Below are 22701 nucleotides of genomic sequence, written 5' to 3'. Positions count from 1 at the left end.
AATGTAGAAGTTTCATGAACAGTAAAAATGTGATCTATAGTTGCAGAAAATTAATCATTTGCATAGTTGTAATTAACCCATTTAAGCTAAGAAATAAATGAGTATTTTTCATCCAAATAAATAAAATAGTCTAATGTGATATTGAAAAAATTATTTTAGATATTTTGAATATTCCTCAGTAATTCAGTGGGGATAGGTTAGGTTGGGTTAGGATGGGTTAGTTTAAGTTATGTTGGATAGAGTTAGATTGACTTAGGTTGTGTTAAAATGTATTACGTTTGGTTGGTTTGAGATGGGTTAGGTTGGGTTGGGTTGGGCTGGGTCGGCTTGAGTTGGACTGGGTAAGCTTTGGTTAGTCTGGGCTAGGTTAGAATGGATTAAGTTCCTTTAGGCTGAATATGTGAGAAGTATTCAAAATGTTCCTGCCGCTAGAAAACTTAGAATAACATTTTCTTTGCTTGTTAGTGGATAGGAATTGTGTAGCGTCTTTTGTAATGTATTGCTCCAATATGACAAAAGTGCTACATAGGTCTGAGAAGTGATTCTTATAACCTGTTAGCCTTTTAGGATGACATAACTGCTCGTCTACCTATGTGTTGTAGATCGTCATGTTGGTGGGGCCGAACGGTTCTAGACGCTTCAGTCCGGAACCGCGCTGCTGCTATGGTCGCAGGCTCGAATCCTGCCTCGAGCATGGATGTGTGTGCTGTCCCTAGGTTAGTTAGGTTTAAGTAGTTCTAAGTCTAGGGGATTGATGACCTCAGATATTAAGTCCCATAGTTCTCAGAGCCATTTGAACCATTATTTTTTATGGTAGGGACTATAGGGAACAGCTGGAGTAGCAGGTGGCCGCAAGATGACGGTCAGAGTTAAGGGAAATTCTTTATTATTCATCAAATTAGAACAGATATAGGTTCACGCCCTTGCCCGGTGTGCGCAGCCTGGGGCCGTTAAAGGGCGTTCACTGCGGTGGAGAATTACGTACCAGAAAACCACGCATGCTTCTGGGATGTAGCACCCCTTGGCTGCTTTCACACTGCCGAATTCGTCGCGGCGATTCACCAACGCATTTCAGTCGCTGCAGTGCGCAGCCATCGTTCGTTTGATCCATGCTGTTCAGTTGCTGGACACGTGACTGAATTGTACGGCAGAAAATCTGACAAGAGCTGTCTGTGCGCTTTGTGAGCCAGTAACGAAACGAACAGAATATAAAGATGACACTGATGCCAGTGAAAGTACTACATTCATCTTATGTCAACTATTAGAGAAAACGCGAACTTTTATTACATTTTATAAGGAATAGACCGAAAACTCTGAAAATTGCTTTACCTACTTCAGAAAGCTTGTGAAGTCCTTTGATGAGTTATGCTTTGCTGAAGGTACTGAAAAGAGGAATAGTGTATCACAAGAGGAAAGACTGTTGATTACATTATGGTAAGTAAAATGCTTATATTGTACGTACATTTACTTTCTACAGTAGTTTTAACAGTAATTTGTTCCGATGTACAACACTGAAATACAAGAAACCAATTTTTAATAAATCAGTGACCACTGATGATCCATGCCTTGTTGGTGGAAACGTGGCATCGCGTTTTGGTTTATTTGAACGTGGATTCGATCCTAGAACAGTTAGATGAGTATTTAAATATACAGTTACTAAGATATAGATTTCAGATCGTGTAATAACCAATATTTGCTTTACGTTTTGTCAGTTTTTTTTTTTTGTTGATGTTTGCCGCAAGTGCCTGAAACGATTTCTTCTCTTTTCATCCATTATCTCTCACGAAACCTAGAGGCAGCTCTATCCTGTACATCAAAATCACTTTCCACATAATTATGAACGAAAGTTTTTTCCAAATCTGCTTGTTTAATGGCAATAACATGTCATAGGAGAGCTAGCATATCAAACTATACATTTTTTTAATTCTGCGGGGGAACCACTTTTTAAGTTTTTTACCTTGTTGAGTTCTCTGGTTTAATTGTCACGAATGTTCTTCTACCACTTCTCTGGCGGTGTGGTTGGAATAAAAAACAGTGTTATATTTCTGATACCTTGCTACAGGCCGTAAATTTGCAGATCTGCATTACTACTTCAAATACAGTAGTTCCACTACATACTAAATTGTACGAGGGAACATGGAATAACCTACAAAGTATATGCCTACCACCTGCCTTGGAAGAACTAGATTGATCTAACAGAAAAAGATTAAAACTGACATATTGTAATGTTCATTTATAAGAAATTGGTTTTTGTTTGCCAATTAATATACTAACTTAAAAATCAGTGACCTTCTAAACTGTTCTACAATTCTTACTTACTGTCGTAATTAAAACCGTTTGGATTGGTACGTGAAAATTGTCTGACATCGTTTGAGAAAATAGATTTCAAAAATTAACTTCTCTGTCTCAGGATTCCAAACCACAAAAAATATTGAAAATCGGGTATACCTAATGAACATATAATTTAAACCTGATGGAAAATAGCTGGTTCCTACATTCAAGGGACAGAACTTTAAAATTCAGCGAAATCCACAAATTCCATTGCTGCATACTTAAGAATAATATGCAAAATTTCATTACCTTACAGATTTCTTCCAGTTGCTTTCCCGTTGGTTACAGTATCAATTCATTACTCTTCTCTAATTGCCATGGACAGTGGTCAATGTTTGTTAACGATAAGTATCACTTCAATTCTTGATAATCTTATAGCCTTAGAAATTAATGATACACTCTCTACGCTTTTATAGAAATAACTACAACCTAACATTTATGGGCTCTGTGTGAGCACAAACAATACCTTTCATCACTTGATTTTCTAAAAACTGTATTATGCTGCGTCCATAGACCAACGACTAAATTCTCACAGCTAGCCAGTATCTTCAACTCTTACATCCTACCTACATCAGAGTGCAACGGCAACTGCTACTGCTCTCCGCGTGCCCCTACTTACAATCGATTCCGCCACTCAGGCAACATCTTTGGTTCACTCGTATCAAAAATACAGTCTCTTCAACATATGACAACCGTTTCAGGTCATTTTTCATGAAATATGTTACAAAATCGGACTCCACGAACAAGTGGACCTTCACAATATTCCAAACTGTTTTCGTTCAATCGACGGATAGCATGTTACACTTCAAAACCTGTTAAGGCAGGAAGATATTGGCTGAACTATTTTACAGTTTAAGGGGTCGAATCGAAGAGGCAAGATGAAAGTCAAATAGGATGTAGCTTTTGGTATCCATTGATTTCGAAAAGAAAACTGATCCACATTTGTAAAGAATCGTCTACATGCCTAGTCATAAGCCTTTCGATACTAGACACATGAAAGCTCACCAGTATTAGATGGATCCCAGTAACAAGTTTGCTACTAACAGACTCGATGTCTTTTGGAAGCTTAGAAAGTCACGGACTGCTCCAACACAGGTAAATATTTCCTTAATTAATATAACACACTTCCACATGGAATGTAGAAAATTTAATTAGTTGATGTACTCTAGGTTTAAAGCTAAGTGGTATAATCGATAACGATAAGATAGACCAGATCGTAAAGCGGACAGTTATGTCTTTATATTAAGATTCGATATAAATGACATTATATTCTCTTAGCGTCGACAATGGCGACCGGGCCTCAAGAGACTGACAGACGGGTTCGTCCGGGCTGATCTCAGGACTTCAAAGAATGGTCGTTGTCAAGCACATGCAGGAGTGTGCCTACATTAGCCCCCACACAAAGAAAGAAAAACATACAAATGTATAGTCAAGAAGGATGACTACACCTCCACGACCACTTTGATAATGAACAAACCACCAGTCTGTATATCAGCTTTATTTCGAGTTCTTTTATTTTTATATTGCGTTTTAATCTCAATACAAAAATTCCAGAGTGAAAATAAACATTATTATAATTATTGCGGTAGTACTGAAGAATCAAAAACCATGGACGGACTTCAGTTGCCGTCATTTTTAGAGACGTTACTAATTGTAGCAAAATGGTGGCAACTGCTAAAATCCTCCAAGTTTTTTATGGTTTGACCTTCTTCTCTCTGAAGACGTAGAAACACAGAGACGACCAGAATACATTTTCTCTCCGTATCGCCCGTGCTCTGATTTGAAACTTTCTGGCAGGTTAAAACTGTTGACTGAGGGGCTCTCGAAACTGAGATCTTTGCCATAGGCTGGAAAGTGATTTACTCCTGATGTGCCCTCTCATCTTTACTCCTGCCTTCTAAACTTTACAGAAGTTCTCCTGCATACCTTGCAGGACTCTTGGGAGAAAGAATGTTGCGGAGTCGTAGTTCACCACATTATCGGGGATTGTTTCCCGAATGAATTTTCACTTTGCAGTAGAATGTGGACTGATTTGGAACCTCCTGTGGGATTAAAACTCTCTGCCGTACTGGTACTTTTGCCTGAGACCTATGCTTTGTACCGGCATGTGTTTTACCATTTGAGATATCAAATCACGACTCACGAACCCCTCACAGCTTTACTTCCGCATTATTTTAGCCCTCTTAAGTAAAAGTGACATTTTACGGGTTCTAGTCCCATTCCGGCACACAGTTTTAATCTGACAGCCAGTTTCAAAACACTGAGGAGCGCTTTTCCGCTCGTTGGGACTGAGCCAGACTGTAACAATTCTGCCAGCAAAAAATGTGGTCAATTCCTTATAAAACAGAAAGTAGGCTTCGGTCCTTCCCCGTCCATATAAGTAGGCACGGTTCGTAACTTTTGCTGTCATAGAGGATCGGACTGCTGTAGTCACTTTCAGCTTTGGTGCTGAACAGGAAATACAGCTTTGGCTCTGTTGCGGGCGCGTTTTGACATCTTTCATTTAGTAAAGTGACCATGAGCAGATCCAGGCCATGTCGCTCACGTACGCACGCCACAATGTCGTTCGCTGGGCGAGTGCGACCGTCCCGTGATATGTTCACTGACTAATGAGGCCAGTCTTGTAGTAAAATTTCACCATGGCCTCCTTGATTGGGTATCTTATGGATAAGTAATCTCTCCCTGACCTAAGCCAACTCCCTGCAACAATCTCCGCCTAACACAACGCTGCCCTTTGTTTAGCTCGACTAATTTTACTTCAAGTACTTTGAGGGCACCTTAGATGCGTTCCCTATTGATATATCGATCTCTAATAATGCTTCAGATTAGTGGTGGCTGCTTTCTGCAGAATATTGTAAACTTCTCTCAACACATCCATTTTTAGGGTTCCGAGTCACAAACTATATACGCGGAAGCCTTATAAGATCGTTTTGTAGTCCGTCTGTTCTCCCGATCCTACTGTTAAGAACCCTGTTTCTCAGGAAGGGGTACATATGTCAGTTTAGAACTTATGTCATTTACTAAAGTCTACGGTCCCTTCTCAATGTTAAAATTTTAAGCGTGTATGTGAACGAAATGAAATATAGGTCATTTATGTCACATATATTCATACTGGAAACTCACTCACCAAAATCTATAGGGTACTTTGTATTGACCTAGAATCATGAAATTTCAGTGGGTGCAAGGTTTCACAGTAAAAGTAAAGGAAAAGATCTGTAAAATGTTAAAATGTAAATACATAACACGAAACATTATTGTTTTCTTCTTTTCTTATACCTCAGTTTATTCGTCCGTCATTTAGCTCCCCTTTTCCTTTGGGACATTTCGTCGTATGAAGGCCGGCCGAAGTGGCCGTGCGGTTAAAGGCGCTGCAGTCTGGAACCGCAAGACCGCTACGGTCGCAGGTTCGAATCCTGCCTCGGGCATGGATGTTTGTGATGTCCTTAGGTTAGGTAGGTTTAACTAGTTGTAAGTTCTATGGGACTAATGACCTCAGAAGTTGAGTCCCATAGTGCTCAGAGCCATTTGAACCATTCGTATCAAGTTCTACACGTTATTTATGGTTCCTTGTGGAGTAAATAATTTCAAGTTTCTAAGTGGATGAAGTCACGAGACTCGGCCATTTACGTGAGATATTTTTACGTTCGAAAACTCAGCCATCAAAACCTGTAGGCCACATCCCATTGACCTACAATCAGAAAATTGGGCAAGGAGCAAGATTTCACAGTAATAGTAAAGGAAAAATCCGAAAACTGTTAATTTGTAAATATGAAAGACGAAAAAATATTTTTTTCTCATTTTTTATCCGTCTGTCAGTCCTTTCGCCTGTTAAGACTGCTTTTCCTCCAGAAGAGCTCGGACGCCTCAAGGTCACATTTATGTTACACTTTGAAGTCTATGGTTCTTTGGCGGTGTATTAAGTTTAAACTCGTGAATCAGTGGAGTCAAATAATATCACATTTTATGTAATGTATTTTAATATTCGAAAACTCACTCAGCAGAACCAAATAGCGTACTTCCCGATGACCTATAATAATCAAATTTGGCACGAAGCAGAAGGTAAAAATAAATAAATAAATAAAGTAAAGAAATCTGAAAATTGTTAAATTGTAATTACATGGCATAAAAATATCTTTTAGCCATTAGAGCATACATTGCATTAATCATCCGTCAAAAGCGTAAGACGGACATTACTGCACGCAAACATAATAAGTAAGCTGAAATAATGTTTCAGTAAGTAAATAAAAAAATATTTGATTAAATATTCTCTCTCTACACACATAATCTCTTCCCCTGCTCACTTCTCTTCGAACTCCCAGCCAACTCTAACTGCTTAGAGATTTTAGTACGGTTTTGGACCGTATCGAAGGCGATAACATGCAAATGTCGTTGAGAATCTCTCTTCCCAGCATGGATGACCTATATTTATATAACTCACTTGTGCAGAACTACTCGTGAGTCTTACTCGCTCTTTTTTCTGTGAAACCTGTTGCTCATTCTAATTTTAACTATGACCTATCGCTCTAATATTCTTTAGTCTCCATACTGATCAACGACCGCTTGCAAGAAGGAAAGTTCCCAACGACTTAGTATTATATTATTAGTCACCTGGTGTGGAAGCACTGTTAACAGCCAGAAAGGGGGCAAAGCACATGCAGCGCAGGCGGTGGCGGACATAGAGCGGCACAGCCTGGTCAGATCCCACTCAAAGCATAGAATCCTCAAGGCTCGCTGTCGGCTTGTGGACATTCGGACCCGACTAGTGGGAGACGCTGCTCACTGAGAGCTCTGACCGATGGTTTATAAGGAGACACCGCCAGTCGAATCTTGAGTGCAGAAATCTTTTTGCGATTGAGCCGGGAGTGTTTACACTGCCATCAGCTGCACGTGTTGCCACAGGCGACAGGCTACGGTCATGCACAGGGCTATGGAAATGGCAGGTAGCAATACGGCACGCCAGCGTTGCTGATTTTGTGGCAGCCTGCGCCGGTATCACTAAAGCTATAGAGCTGCGACTGCATATATCTAGTATAATATATTTGTCCAGTGAATACCCGTTTATCATCTGCATTTCTTCTTGGTGTAGCAATTTTAATGGCCGGTAGTGTATTTGCAAATGATGTGCCTCCTAATTTAATACGTTGTCAAACTTACTAACATTTTTAATTTGTGCTTGTACATTGTGTAGTATTGTATTGTATTGCATGTTAGCCGGGGGTCTAGAAACGACGGAGAGGCACCGTCCCCGCCGCAGCCGCAGTGGTCCACAACCCCACGACGACTACCGCAATCCACTTCACCCCTCTGCCGCCCCACACTGAACTTGGGCTAATGTGCGGTTCGGCCCCCGGTGGACCCCTCCCAGGGCACGTCTCACACCAGACGAGTGTAACCCCTATGTTTCCGTGGTAGAGTAATGGTGGTGTACCCGTACGTGGAGAACTTGTTTGCACAGCTATCGCCGACATAGTGTAGCTGAGGCGGCATAAGGGGAACCTGCTCGCATTCGCTGAGGCAGATGGAAAACCGCCTAAAAACCATCCACAGACTGGCCGGCTCACCAGACCTCAACACAAGTCCACTGGCTGGATTCGTGCCGGGGACCGGACGCTCCTTCCCAATCCGGAAAGCCGTGCATTAGACACCACGGCTAACCGGGCGGGCTGTGCTTATACATAATATGAGGCTATTTGATTTCTTCTTATTTCATCAAATTTACAACGCTCTTGCAGCTTTCAGTTTTTGCACACTTAAAAATGGAAATGAAGTGCTTCAAAGGAAGAGTTTTTGTGTTGTTGGGGTTCGAAAACAGGAAGGTAGAAAAACGTTTACATAGATCAATTGTAAAATGCCACACCCGATGCTGTTGAGGAAAGACTACCTTATAAATACACTGATCCCCATTTTTCGTTGCAGTCACTACCCGATCATTTACTTCTAAGTAACCGACGGCGAGGATATTAGCAGTACTTTGAGCCTCTAGTATTCAGATGCAGTGGCCCTACATATTAGTTAGGTGTGCTGTCCTCAACCTACATTGTAACAGAACTTTAGAAACAATGTGCCTAAAGAACACGTGTTTTTGTGACACTGTGGTGACTTTACTTCGTCTTCGTCTTCGCTATGCCGTTGTTCTCTGATTTGTTGCCACTGTCATTGTGATCTGTCTCGCTAGTACTGTCTGTGGTGTCACTCGGCACCTCTGTTTGTTTCTAATTGTACTCTCATCGCCCTTTATGTAGCGCTCTGGATATTCTGTTTGCACAGTGGTTGACATCGGTTTCTGAGTGATCAAATTCTGTCGTCATGCATGTGCTAGTCGTCTTTGCTGCGAACAATGTTCACAGTATAGGAGTATGGGTTCTGGTCTTCCTCCCTCTCTCTCTCTCTCTCTCTCTCTCTCTCTTTCTCTCTCTCTCTCTCCCTCCCTCCCGCCATAAACACAATGAGCCTCCTTATGGAGGTTTACACGCAGCAAATGCATGGAGCAAGACCCATGGCTAGTTAACCCACGCACGGTGTACAGGTTCATTTTAGGCCCAAGGCCCGTTCTACTACAACGAAACATTTATAATGTGGATGTAGGCGTCTGATCCTCCATAAAAGATTCTTATGGAATGTATGTTATAACTAGGTAAAATATTTATAATTGTATCACAAATTATAGTACAATAATTTGAAACTTTTGCAGATCGGACAGGAAGTACCCCAGGAATACAATATACGATTTTCTGGGTTGTACTTCAACTTGTGACACTAGCCAGTCGTGACACAAACTGGTGTTACCCGACGAGGATTTATAGTTTTGACTGCTTGTTTGTTTGATGAATAAAGATATCGGACTACAATTCTGAATATATTGCCAGTAACAGAAAAATAATTAAACAAACTTTAACTTTGGTGTTAACGAAAGTATAAAATTCAAATACGAGTGAAAAATCGGACCGCTGGCAGCCCAATTAGGCACATTAATTTGAAAATATATGTTTAAGAAAATTGAATATTAGTTATCGAAGTGACTTTCACAAAAATTTCCCTTCGAATAGCACATCGGATACAAATTGCCGCAGGGCATTCTGAGCTGTCTGTAGCAGCAGTCACCAATAATGTACATACTAGTGATCATAGATGAGAAAATCATACCAAAGACACACTAACAAGAGCTACACTCCATATTGTTACTTGAATAAGTACTGAAAAATTCCTGCAAGAAACGTAGAACTAAATTCGGCCAAGATGGGCTTCTGACTTAACTGACATATAAATACCATAATTAAAATAAATTATACCACAATAAGATGAACATCAACAAAAGCAAAACGAGGACAATGGAATGTAGTCGAATTAAGTCGGGTGATGCTGAGGGAATTAGATTCGGAAATGAGACGCTTAATGTAGTAAAGGAGTTTTGCTATTTGTGGGGCAAAATAACTGATGATGGTCGAAGTAGAGAGGATATAAAATGTAGACTGGCAATGGCAAGGAAAGCGATTCTGAACAAGAGAAATTTGTTCACATGGAGTATACATTTAAGTGTCAGGAAGTCGTTTCTCAAAGTATTTGTATACAGTGTAGCCATGTATGGAAGTGAAACATGGACGATAGACAGTTTGGACATGAAGGCAATAGAAGTTATTGAAGTGTGGTGCTACAGAAGAATGCTGAAGATTAGATGGGTAGATCACATAACTAATGAGGAGGTATTGAATAGAATTGGGGAGAAGAGGAGTTTGTGGCACAACTTGACAAGAAGAAGGGATCGGTTAGTAGGACATTTTCTGAGGCATCAAGGTATCACAAATTTTGCATTGGAGGGCAGTTTGGAGGGTGAAAATCGTAGAGGGAGACCAAGAGATTAATACGCTAAGCAGATTCAGAAGGATGTCGGTTGCAGTAAGTACTGGGAGATGAAGAAGCTTGCACAGGATTGAGTAGCATGGAGAGCTGCATAGAACCAGTCTCAGGACTGAAGACCACAACAACAACAACAATACCACAATCACACTGTTCATACTCCCATTAGTAGAAATATATCAGATTTCCTTAGTAGTAATAACAGCTTTACTGTATGATTAAATGATGATGGCTTCCTCTTGGGTAAAATATTCCGGAGGTAAAATAGTCCCCCATTCGAATCTCTGGGCGGGGACTACTCAAGAGGATGTCGTTATCAGGAGAAAGAAAACTGGCGTTCTCCGGATCGGAGCGTGGAATGTCAGATCCCTTAATCGAGCAGGTAGGTTAGAAAATTTAAAAAGGGGAAATGGATACGTTGAAGTTAGATATAGTGGAAATTAAGTTCGGTGGCAGGAGGAACAATACTTCTGGTCAGGTGACTACAGGGTTATAAACACAAAAATAGGGGTAATGCCGGAGTAGGTTTAATAATGAATAGGAAAATAGGAATTCGGGTAAGCTACTACAAACAGCATAGTGAACGCATTATTGTGGCCAAGATAGATACGAAGCCCACGCCTACTACAGTAGTACAAGTTTATATGCCAACTAGCTCTGCAGATGACGAATAAATTGAAGAAATGTGTGATGAAATAAAAGAAATTATTCAGATAGTGAAGGGAGACGAAAATTTAATAGTCATGGGTGACTGGAATTCGAGTGTAGGAAAAGGGAGAGAAGGAAACATAGTCGTTGAATATGGATTGGGGCTAAGAAATGAAAGAGGTAGCCACCTGGTAGAATTTTGCACAGTGCACAACTTAATCATAGCTAACACTTGGTTTAAGAATCATGAAAGAAGGTTGTATACATGGAAGAACCCTGGAGATACTAAAAGGTATCAGATAGATTATATAATGATTTAGGAATCTGGTTTTAAATTGTATGACATTTCCAGAGACAGATGTGGACTCTGACCACAATCTATTGGTTATGACCTGTAGATTAAAACTGAAGAAACTGCAAAAAGGTGGGAATTTAAGGAGATGGGACCTGGATAAAGTGAAAGAACCAGAGGTTGTACCGAGTTTCAGGGAGACCATAAGGGAACAATTGACCGGAATGGGGGAAAGAAATACAGTAGAAGAAGAATGGGTAGCTTTGAGGGATGAAGTAGTGAAGGCAGCAGGGAATCAAGTACGTAAAAAGACGAGGGCTAGTAGAAATCCTTGGGTAACAGAACCAATATTGAATTTAATTGATGAAAGGAGAAAATATAGAAAAGCAGTAAATGAAGCAGGCAAAAAGGAATACAAACGTCTCAGAAATGAGATCGGCAGGAAGTGCAAAATGGCTAAGCTGGGATGGCTAGAGGACAAATGTAAGGATGGAGAGGCTTATCTCACTAGGGGTAAGATAGATAATGCCTACAGGAAAATTAAAGAGACCTTTGGAGATAAGAGAACGACTTGTTTGAATATCAAGAGCTCAGATGGAAACCCAGTTCTAAGCAAAGAAGGTAAAACAGAAAGGTGGAAGCAGTATATAGAGGGTCTATACAAGGGCGATGTGCTTGAGGACAGTATTATGGAAACGGAAGAGGATGCAGATGAAGATGAAATGGGAGATACGATACTGCGTGAAGAGTTTGACGGAGCACTGAAAGACCTGAGTCAAAACAAGGCCCCCGGTGTAGACAACATTCCATTAGAAGTACTGATGGCCTTGGGAGAGCCAGTCCTGTCAAAACTCTACCATCTGGTGAGCAAGATGTATGAGACAGGCGAAATACCCTCAGACTTCAAGAAGAATATAGTAATTCCAATCCCAAAGAAAGCAGGTGTTGACAGATGTGAAAATTACCGAACTATCAGTTTAATAAGTCACAGCTGCAAAATACTAACGCGAATTCTTTACAGACGAATGGAAAAACTGGTAGAAGCGGACCTCGGGGAAGTTCAGTTTGGATTCCGTAGAAATGTTGGAACACATGAGGCAATACTAACCTTACGACTTATCTTAGAAGAAAGATTATGAAAAGGCAAACCTACGTTTCTAGCATTTGTAGACTTAGAGAAAGCTTTTGACAACGTTAACTGGAATACTCTCTTTCAAATTCTGAAGGTGGCAGGGGTAAAATACAGGGAGCGAAAGGCTATTTACAATTTGTACAGAAACCAGATGGCAGTTGTAAGAGTCGAGGGGCATGAAAGGGAAGCAGTGGTTGGGAAAGGAGTGAGACAGGGTTGTAGCCTCTCCCCGATGTTATTCAATCTGTATATTGAGCAAGCAGTAAAGGAAACAAAAGAAAAATTCCGAGTAGGTATTAAAATCCATGTAGAACAAATAAAAACTTTGAGGTTCACCGATGACATTATAAATCTATCAGAGACAGCAAAGGACTAGGAAGAGCAGTTGAACGGAATGGACAGTGTCTTGAAAGGAGGATATAGAATGAACATCAACAGAAGCAAAACAAGGATAATGGAATGTAGTCTAATTAAGTCGGGTGATGCTGAGGGAATTAGATTAGGAAATGAGGCACTTAAAGTAGTAAAGGAGTTTTGGTCTTTGGGGAGCAAAATAACTGATGATGGTCGAAGTAGAGTGGATATAAAATGTAGACTGGCAATGGCAAGGAAAGCGTTTCTGAAGAAGAGAAATTTGTTAACATCGAGTATAGATTTAAGTGTCAGGAAGTCATGTCTGAAAGTATTTGTATGGAGTGTAGCCATGTATGGAAGTGAAACATGGACGATAAATAGTTTGGACAAGAAGAGAATAGAAGCATTCGAAATGTGGTGCTACAGAAGAATGCTGAAGATAAGATGGGTAGATCACGTAACTAATGAGGAAGTATTGAATAGGATTGGGGAGAAGAGAAGTTTGTGGCACAACTTGACCAGAAGACGGGATCGGTTTGTAGGACATGTTCTGAGGCATCAAGGGATCACCAATTCAGTGTTGGAGGGCAGTGTGGAGGGTAAAAATCGTAGAGGGAGACCAAGAGATGAATACGCTAAGCAGATTCAGAAGGATGTAGATTGCAGTAGGTATTGGAAGATGAAGAAGCTTGCACAGGATAGAGTTGCATGGAGAGCTGCATCAAACCAGTCTCAGGACTGAAGACCACAACAACAACAACAATAATAGTCCACTTATCGTTTTAGTATGTGAAGAATATGATGCTCTAAAATTACTTCAGCAGCTAAGACTAATTCAAACAAAATTAACTCTTACCTTCACTTGCAATAATTCATAAGAAAATAGGCATTCGTGTGCGGAGTTCCATGCACTTCAAAGGGACCATTATAAATACAGTTAAACTTAGAAATTTCCTGATTTATTTCATTGGATTTCTCGTTAGGTCTTACGAGAACAAAATAACTAATTTTTAATTTAGTCACTTTAAGGACCGTATCGTGCCTTCTAGATCTGGCTTACACCTATTCTTTCATATATTTTCCTACTATGTCTTTTTTTTTTTCAAATTTAGTTCTGCATAGGATGGAAATTGTTAGGTATTCATTACATTTTCGAAATCTATTATAAACCTGCCCCATGCGTTATGATTGTGGTGGGAGATAGGTCGACACAACATACCTAGTTCACGTATATCTACTGGATTACTTGCAGGATTATAGGCCAGAAAATATTTCACTTGTGTGCCATTCTGTTCCATCCCTTCCTTCCATTTTTTTGAAATAAGCTGACGCCTATTATTTGGTAGTACTGTCTTTGGTTTTCCTATGGTATTGAAATATTCAGTCATTCTGTTAAATACTGCTTTTGTAGTAGCTTTTCTATTGGGAAAAAGGGGATTGATGACCTCCGATGTTAAGTCCCATAGTGCTCAGAACCAGTTGAGCCTAATGGGAAATAGTATGATAAATTCCGAAAATACTTCCAATGTCAGTATAATGTACGTACAATTTCCGGAAGTTTTCAGGAGAGGCCCAGACAAATCTACTGACAATAAGTCAAGAGTGTCTTCCGGTACATTATTCTGCATATAACCTTGGTTGGTTCAATATGTTACTTTTGCCCTCTGCCAAATATTGCACGATTCAATTCGATCTGTTATTATCTTTGTTGCAATCATATTTATTGCTATACAATCAGAGAGTTTTCCAATACATTTTTTCGGACCACAGTGTCCTCAGGCGAGGTGGAAATACCCAATTACGTCGATCTCATATTGAGATGGCCAACTTACTTCCCGCTCCTCTCTATTTTCATCTTTCCTTTTGTATAAAATATCTTTAAAGATTTTATAAGCTGTATTAATTTCAGGATACTTGGTATTATTAAAATTTACTGTAACTGACTTCCAAACTTCATCTTCACTTAGGTAGTACTGCGTATTTTTGCAAATTGGTTCGATTTTCGTTTTCAAAAATGGTTCAAATGGCTCTGAGCACTATGGGACTTAACATCTCAGGTCATCAGTCCCCTAGAACTTAGATCTACTGAAACCGAACTAACCTAAGGACATCACACACATCCATGCCCGAGGCAGGATTCGAACCTGCGACCGTAGCGGTCTCGCGGTTCCAGACTGCAGCGCCAGAACCGCGCGGCCACTTCGGCCGGCTTTTCGTTTTCCCCTGACCTCTTTGATGAATCTCATATGAAAAGTGCCATCTTCGTTATTTTCCTCCTTCACTGTGTCTATTCCTTCCGGTAGTCTGGATGGAGAATCTGCTACATAGTTGTTACTTCCTTTAACATAGAAAATTTTTTAGCCAAACTGCTGATGGTACAGTGCACAATGGCTCAATCTGACAGTAAATAAGCGGCAGTCTTTAAGAAACGTCAATGCTTTGTGATCAGTATGTATAATAGTTTTAGGACCAAATAAATAATTTCGAAAGTTTTTCAAACCCCATATGATAGCTAGAGCTTCCTTCTCTGAAATGTGTAATTCCTTTCGTACACAGTCAGGTTCGAATAGCGAAAACTATTGTCCTGCGTTTTGGTTCCACTGTGTCTACATTCTCTTGGAAAATTTCTATTCCGATTCCTTATGCCGTGCTATCAGTACTCATATGAAATTGTTCACTCAAAACAGGATGATGCAAAAAAAATATTCCATAATAATTAATTCTTCAGATTTTCGAAATCTTGGCATTCTTGAGTCCAAATGAAAGCACAATTTTTCTTAAGGAACATATTTAAATGAGGACTACTGAAAGCTTGCCCCTTCGAAAATTTGCGTTAAAATCCACAAACATGGTTCAAATGGCTCTGAGCACTATGGGGCTTAACATCTGAGGTCATCAGTCCCCTAGATCTTAGAACTACTTAAACCTAACTAACATAAGGACATCACACACATCCATGCCCGAGGCAGGATTCGAACCTGAAACCGTAGTGTCGCATGGTTCCAGACTGACTAGAACCGCTCGGTCACATCAGCTGGCCAAATCCACAGAGACAGAGATACGCTTTTAACTGCTATTAGTTCTCGGGTGGCAAGCATTTTTCAACTTCTCTGGGTCCTTTTCAACCCCAGAAGTGATAATAAAGTGTCCAAAGAATTTTATTTCTTGTTTTACTAACTCGCACTTCTTCAGTTTTAATGTCATTCTTCCTGATTGAACATTAGACAGGGTTTTGCTTAATAATTCGCAATGTTCCCTCCTATTTTCTGTGGCAACCAACAAGTCGTCCACTCATATTGTCAATCTAACACTTAGTTCATTTCCTAGCACAGAAGCTAAAGCCCTAATGAAGACTGACATAGAATTACTAAGAGCAAAAAGAACAACTTTATATTGGTAACATTTTCCCACAAATAGAAATGCAGAATACTTTCGAGACACGTTATTCAGTAGGATTTGCCAATACCCTCTGTGAGGTCGAAGATAAATTGGCCAGGATGGGCTTGTGACTTTTCTGATGTATAACTACCACATTTCACCCCGTCTTCCGGCCACGAGTGGTCTACAGGGAACATCCGACCGCCGTGTCATCCTCAGTGGAGGATGCGGGTAGGAGGGGCGTGAGGTCAGCACACCGCTTTCCTAGTCGTTATGATGGTATTCTTGACCCAAGCCGCTACTGTTCGGTCGAGTAGCTCTTCAATTGTCATCACGAGGCTGAGTGCACCCCGAAAAATGGCAACAGCGCATGACGGCCTGGATGGCCACCCATCCATGTGCCGACCACGCCCGACAGCGCTTAACTTCGGCGATCCCAAGGGAACCGGTGTAACCACTGAGGCAAGGCCGTTGCCCTAACTACCACAATTTAAAAAAAATAATACCACATTAACACAGATTATACTCCCATTTATAGAAATACATCAGATTTCCTTAGTAGTAATAATAGTCCATTTATCTTCCTAATACGTGAAAAATAATATGAGGACACATAAACTGGTGTCACTAGTCAAGCTCTAAGATTACTTCAGTTGTAAAGTCTAATTCAAACAAAATTAACTCTTAACATCACTTGGAATAGTATATATATTACCATTTCAGGGTAAATTATTCAGTGCTGAGCTAAATTATCTTCAGAAACTCGTTCATGATAGTAATCAAATCTAAATGAAGTTTCAAATGAGTATACCTTATTTACCTCCTTTCATTACCGCAAAGCAGGTATATTAGACAGTAACAATAACATATTCTGGCACTGAATTTTTGCAAAATGATACTTTGCAATTAGCTGAGCACTTTAGCAACATTCTAACGAACTTCATCCCTTGCTAATCCTTGCATATTTCACAAACATAAGTAAATCACTAGTTCATTATAAACAGGATACTCTGTTTTCTGAACACTTTGGAGGGGATCCTGCATAGGTTCATGAATAGGATAACAGTTATAGTTCAAAACACAGGTTTATACCACTTGGAGTATTAGTAAATCACACAAATTAACTGGTCCATGCTCTGATACGTGTGAGTATGCATGAAGTTAGTGGAGCAGTGGTGAAGTAGTGGTGGCCAGCGATTTGGCGGCTAACTGTACTCACGGTTCTTGATGTTTGGATACTCCATACAATTGCTTCTTGTCATCGGATTTTTAACGTGTTAGAGCCATTCCTTATTGCCGAGAGTGCCATGCAACAGCCAAATCCACATCCGAGGCAAAATTTCTTGCAAAGGGGCTTCCAATTGCCTCCCTTGCCACCGTCGATGTGTACCGTGCAACGACTAGCCATTGACTGCGTCCCGTCCCCAGCAAGTAGCCGCCTAGTTCGACCGCCAAAACCACCATTTACAACACGCCGAGCCACTTCCGTTGAGGATGGACTTCCCTACATCTTTTACATTTTACAATACAGGTGCCCTAAGCATGAACCAGGTTCCAATATAAAATGTTTTCCTTCTCAATATACACATACTATAAAATTCCATTATTTTAAAAATGATGTAGCTTTTTACATATATACATTACAATATTATAAATTTCCTGTCACAAATCAATGACCTTAATTACCAAACAATATACACTTCATAGTTACACATAGAAAGTTACATAATATAAAGCTACTTCTAATCGATGTAAGTGATACAAACTCTGTTTACGAAAATGAAATCTCGGCAACAATGGACCTTCTAAACCGACAATTATACGTCACATGAAAACAATTTGTAATAAATACATACACGTGCATTGTTATGACAAATTAAAAGTCAGGAATTGCGTTTTGTTTAAGTAAAACGTGGTGTTATGTGCCATTCACCAAGAACGATAATATACGTTTTGAAGGGGTTGCAGTCTCGAACAGGCTGTAGCAGATTTACAGTAGAGTGATATTGGTAATGAAACAAGTCTCGCAAATAGGGATTAGAGCAATGATGACGTAGGTACACCATCTGATCAAAAGTATCAAATCACCTCGCTGAAAATTACTTACAAGTTCATGGCGCCCTCCATCGATAACGCTGGAATTCAATATGATGTTGGTCCACCGTTAGCCTTGACGACAGCTTCCACTCTCGCAGGCATACGTTCAATCAGTTGCTGGAAGGTATCTTGGCGAATGGGAGCACATTCTTCACGGAGTGCTGCAAACAGAAGAGGTATCGATTTCGAACGGAGGCTTGGCACGAAGTCAGCGTTCCAAAACTTCCCAAAGGTATCTGTAGGATCCAGGTCAGGACTGTGTTGAGGCCAGTCCATTACAGGGGTGTTATTATCGTGTAACAACTCCGGCACAGGCCGTGCATTATGAATATGTGCTCGATTGTGTTTGAAAGATGCAATCGCCATCCCCGAATAGCTCTTCAACAGTGGGAAGCAAGAAGGTGCTTAAAACATCAATGTAGGCATGTGTAGTGGAAATACCTCGCAAAATAACAATGGGTGCTAGCCCCCTCCATGAAAAACGCGACCATACCATAACTCCACCGCCTCCGAATTTTACTGTTAGCGCTACACCCGCTGGCAGATGATGTTCACCGGGCGTTCACCATACCCACAACCTGCGAGCGGATCCCTACTTTGTGTACCATGATTCGTCAATCCATATAACGTTTTTCCACGGTTCAATCGTCCAATGTTTACTCTCCTTAGACCAAGCGAGGCGTCGTTTGCCATTTACCGGCGTGATGTGAGGCTTATGAGCAGCCACCCGACCATGGAATCCAAGTTTTCTCACCTCCCACCGAATTGTCAGAGTACTTGCGGAGGATCCTGATGCAGTTTGGAAATCCTGAGTAATGGTCTGGATAGAGGTGTGCCTGTTACACATTAGAGCCCTCTTCAATTGTTGGCGTTCTCTGTCAGTCTACAGACGAGGTCGCCCTGTACGCTTTTGAGCTGTACGTGTCCCTTCACGTTTCCACTTCACTATAACATCGGAAACAGCGGACCGAGGGATGTATAGGAGTGTGGAAGTCTCGTGTACAGACGTATGACACAAGTGACACCCAATCACGTGACCATGTTCGAAGTGCGTGAGTTCTCTGGAGCGCCCTGTTCTTCTCTCTGACGATGCCTAATGACTAATCAGGTCGCTGATATTGAGTACCTGCCAATAGGTGGCAGCACAATGCACGTAGCATGAAAAACGTATGTTTTTGGGGGTGTCCGGATACTTTTGATCACATAGTGTGTGATAAGAAAGATATACACATCGGAGACGAAATGGACGTGAGTGAATGTGAAGATGATGATAATGGTATTCACGAAACTGGCGCACCTACTCTTGTTTGTAGAGGTAGACACAAAACATATGACCTAGTACCACGACATTCGCACAAGCCCGTACAGGACCTGCAACATGCTGTCGTGCATTATCCTGCTGAAATGTAGGGTTTGGCATGGATCGAATGAAGGGTAGAGCCACGGGTCGTAACACATTTGAAATGTAACGTCCACTGTTCAAAGCGCCGTCAATGCGATGACCGAGATATCTAAGCAGTGGCACCCCATACCATCACGCCAGGGGATACGCCAGTATGGCGATGACGAATACACGCTTCCAATGTTCGTTCACCACGGTGTCGCCAAACACGACATTCATGATGCTGTAGCCGGCCGGTGTGGCCGAGCGGTTCTAGGCGCCACAGTCTGGTCCCACGCGACCGCTACGGTCGCAGGTTCGAATCCTGCCTCGGGCATGGATATGTGTGATGTCCTTAGGTTAGTTAGGTTTAAGTAGTTCTGAGTTCTAGGGTACTGATGACCTTAGAAGTCAAGTCCCCTGGTGCTCAGAGCCATTTGAACCATTTTTTTGGTGCTGTACACAGAACCTGGATTCATCCGAAAAAATGACGTTTTGACATTCGTGCACCCAGGTTCGTCGTTGAGTACACCATCGCAGGCGCTCCTGTCTGTGTTGCAGCGTCAAAGGTAACCACAGCCATGGTCTTCGTGCTTATAGTCCAAGCTGCTGTAAACTTCGTCGAACTGTTCGTGCAGATGGTTGTTGTCCTGCAAACGTTCCCATCTGTTGACTCAGGGATCGAGAAGTTGCTGGACGGTCCGTTACAGCCATTCGGATAAGATGCCTGTCATCTCGACGGCTAGTGATACAAGGCCGTTGGGATCCAGTACGGCGTTCCGTATTATCCTCCTGAACCCACCGGTTCCATATTCTGCTAACAGTCATAGAATCTCAAACAACGCGAGCAGCATTGTCGCGATACGATAAACCGCAATCGCGATGGGCTACAATCCGACCTTTATGAAAGTCGGAAACGGTACGCATTTCTCCTCCTTACACGAGGCATCACAACAACGTTTCGCCGGTCAACTGCTGTTTGTGTATGAGAAAACGGTTGGAAACGTTCCTCATGTCAGCGCGATGTAGGTGTCGCCACCGGCGCTAACCTTGTGTAAATGCTCTGAAAAGCTAATCATTTGCATATCACAGCATCTTCTACCTGTCGGTTAAATTTCGTGTTTGTAGCACGTCATCCTCGTGGTGCAGCAATTTTAATGGCCAGTAGTGTTTTTTGTGTTGAAACAACTTTTCACGCTAAACAAACTAAACAGTTACATAGATGCATTATGCTTTCATACCATTTGATAGGCGTAGGTGGACAGTGGACCCACCTTCTTCAGTGCAGATGCACAAATACATCTGACCTCCTGTGGGATTCCCAGAGAGCGAACATAGAGGAAATGGACAGTAATTGCGGATAGATGGCACTTAATGAAAATGTCGATGAGCATTGAGACGTGCCAAGATAGTCAGCGTAGTTGCGGTAACGGTGTGTCCCGGATGGGGCAGCAGTTAACGCACGTGCTTAGTAATCAGGAAATTGTAGGTTCGAATTCCGGTCCGATAAGCATTTTCACGCGTATTTCGCGTAATGACCCAAGCAGATGACAGCAGTGATCCCCTTTCCTTTCATTTCTTCTCCTCTCCACCGTCTAATTACATAAAAACTAAACTATATATATGTTTCTATACTTCAAATATTACTGGTGCGTAATAACAAACTGTATCTAACTTGTAGTAATCAAACATGAAGTAATTTCAACGTTGTGTTTTGATTTCGCAATAAATCATTATACAGATCTGCGACATAAAATATTTTTCAAATATATTAAGTGATTTTTATAATGTTTTCAATTCTGATTTTGGGAAAAATAACGACAAAATTTCATCACGTACAGTTATTTCACAAACTGCTTGTCTACTTTTACCGTTTTTCGATATGTCATCTCTCTGGTGAGTTTGAATTTTGGTTTCTAGGCTCTCTATAAACTGTTATTTAGCCGTTTTTGTACTAGATATGCATAAAATAAATAGAAATTAGGACAAACCAGCAGTATTTTCATGTCAATGCATGTCTGTCGCTCTGCCCCTTCCTCCGCAGTCACCAAGCAGTGAGCTTCTGCTATTGTCCTTCAGTTCACAGTACTTCTTCACTCTGTGCTGTTTTTGTTACTAGTGCTTTAAAGTAGTGACTGTTGTCTTGTGTTGTGAAGTTGTTTTATGGACAATGGTCAATGGCTACCAGAGGATGTATAAACGCACCACATTGCTTCTACTTCAATTGTGGTAAATATACCGCTAAAAAGCAACAAAGAAGCATTTCAGATTTTGTTGATAAAGTATATTTCGCAAATTTGGTATAAAGTTAGGCTATCGGGATAAGCCTTGGGCCCCACACAAAGTAGTGTTTTCAACGTAAAAAATGGCTCTGAGCACTATGCGACTTAACTACTGAGGTCATCAGTCGCCTAGAACTTAGAACTAATTAAAACGTAACTAACCTAAGGACATCACAAACATCCATGCTCGAGGCTGGATTCGAACCTGCGACCGTAGCGGTCGCTCGGCTCCAGACTGTAGCGCCTAGAACCGCACGGACACTCCAACCGGCTCAACGTAAAAAGCAGTCCTTACAGTTGGGAATACCAGTGGTTTGGAGGCAGCCCAAAAATCATAGAGTTGACTGTAAATTTTGTTCTTGCAACGTACAGGGTTTCAATTTGAAAAACAAAAAGGATATTTCTTACTCTAACATTCAATCAGCCATTCGCCCTGTTCCTCATGCACCTGAAACGTTAAAGTTCATTTCCTCCACTCACATCTTGACTACTTCCCTGCAGACCTTGGTGATGTAAGTGAAGAGCAGGACGAAAGATTCCACTAAGACATCAAAGAAATGGAGAGAAGATATCAGGGAAGATGGAATGTCAACATGATAGCGGACTACTGCTGGATGATAGAAAGAGATGTTCCTCAACGAGTCCACAGCCGGAAAAGCAATAAAAGAAGCTTCGACAGAAAGCTAAGTGTTACATAAGGACTTATGAGCTTAAAGACAGATGGAAGTGTACTGGAAATGTAGTTTAGAACATGATTTATAAATAAAATAAAATTTTATAGCGTTGGAAAAAAATGTGATAAATTGCCTAAATTTTGTTATTATACCCAAAAATACTCCCCTTTTTGTAAGAAAACCTGACGTGATACAAAAAAAATCAAATTTCAAACAACTTAAAAAAAACTTCGTGGCAGATTAAAACTATGTGTCGGATCGAAACTCGAACTGGGGAC

The sequence above is a fragment of the Schistocerca piceifrons genome, chromosome 5 (assembly GCF_021461385.2).
Source record: "Schistocerca piceifrons isolate TAMUIC-IGC-003096 chromosome 5, iqSchPice1.1, whole genome shotgun sequence".
Lineage (NCBI taxonomy): Eukaryota > Metazoa > Arthropoda > Insecta > Orthoptera > Acrididae > Schistocerca > Schistocerca piceifrons.
The sequence above is the reverse complement of the archived record's forward strand: the minus strand, read 5'-3'. Positions refer to the sequence as shown.